The following is a 1,713-nucleotide window of genomic DNA, read 5'->3' as shown; positions in this document are numbered from 1 at the left end:
AACAAGAGTGGTAAAAAGGAGAAAGATGATCCAAATATGTATATGGTATCCATGAGTTTAAAGCAATGCACACATTGATAATTGAAAGTCAATATTAGGTTCTTATAAGTAGGAAATGGCTTCAAATCACAACATGCTTCAATTTAGACCAAATACAATGCAGGAATTCAAGGCTTGATTCAATCTTATGCTTCTAACCACTCAACTAGCATCAAAGTACTATTAACTTGGGCATTGATCCTAGTCTAGTGAATAAGCAAGCTAACAAGGCAAACTCATCATAGATCCCTAATGCAAATATTATATAATCCTACATGAAACATGCTAAACAAGATCCTAATATGCAATGCAAACTACATGAACACTCTTTTTTTATAAAGATTTTTTCAAAAATTTTCAAATTTTTAGGGTTTTTCTATGCCTTAGATGCTATGCAAATACTAATATGAGGATGCTAAAAATTTGAAATAAGAACACAAAACACAATGTCAAATGCTATCTCAAACCCTCCCCCAAACTTAAATTACACAGTCCCCTGTGTGAAAGAAATTTGTAAGAGGATTCAAGACTAAAAACAAAACACAATTTCATATGCAATGGTATTTACAAGTGAAGATGATAGTGGTACCTCAAGGGTTATGGAAGAAGTTGTCCACATCCATTTGCATGCTCTCAAATGTGTAGTTGGGGTCTTGTTGATCACTTGGAGGTGGAGTTTGGGGCAGCTCGACGACGGCGATCGACCGTGACTCGGTCGAGTACATGCTCGAGTGGGGGGGTCGAGCTGGACCGCGTGTGTCAAAATGTGGACCTTGCTGCTGGTAAAACTGCTGGTAGAGAGCTGGATCCATGAAGTATTGAGGTGGGATGGGAGGGTAACCTGGATAGCCTGGATAAGCAGCTGGAGGTGGGAAGCCATATGGTGATCTGGGCTGGAACTCGGCCGAGTGCATTTGGTGTGCTCGGTCGAGTGGGTGCTCGAGTGCCTCGAAAATTGTTGTTCTCGGGTACTTGAGCTCCCCTTCCTCTGATTTGGCTCATACATTGAAGCTCTAGCTGGTTCCACAGGATTTGCAACCCTTGAAAGTGCTCTAGTTGAGCTACTCCTCCTCAAAGGGCTTGAATGGCTTGGAGATGAGTTTCCACTCTTCAGCTCAGCAATCTCCTTCTTTAGTCCCTTGATGGACTTAGCCATGTTGGTCACCTTCTTCTTCAGCTTGTCAAACCTCTTCCCATGCCACTTGTTCCATTTTTGCAAAAGAGTTAACCTCTTCGTAGTCTCTCTCACTCCTCTACTATCCCTTGGGTTGGGCTAATAATCCTCAAAGTAAAATTGCCTCTCCCCATCAGCCATTTGTGCATTCCCAGGTTCCTCAACTCTAGGTTGAACTATCCCATCAAACAAGTGCTCCTCAGCTGGCCAAAAGTCAATGTTGGCTCCTTCTTGAATGGTGGTGAGCTCTTGGTTAGGCAAGATGAATTGCTTTTTCCCAAGTGTTGGAAGCTCAAAGTTGAAGATGTGATTCTCTTGATGCATCTCCTTTGCTAGGATGAGAGTAGAGGTGAGGTAGCTTGAGTCAATCCATCTTGGTGAGACCCTTTCTCCTCTAAGTGGAACCTTGGCAGCTTGTAGAATTGGAGTAATGATACCTCCAATGGTTAGTGCTCCTCTTGATCCTTTGTTCTCCAACTTGCCTACCTAACTTCTCAAGT

This window comes from Camelina sativa, chromosome 5 (assembly GCF_000633955.1).
Source record: "Camelina sativa cultivar DH55 chromosome 5, Cs, whole genome shotgun sequence".
Taxonomy (NCBI): Eukaryota; Viridiplantae; Streptophyta; class Magnoliopsida; order Brassicales; family Brassicaceae; genus Camelina; species Camelina sativa.
The sequence above is the reverse complement of the archived record's forward strand: the minus strand, read 5'-3'. Positions refer to the sequence as shown.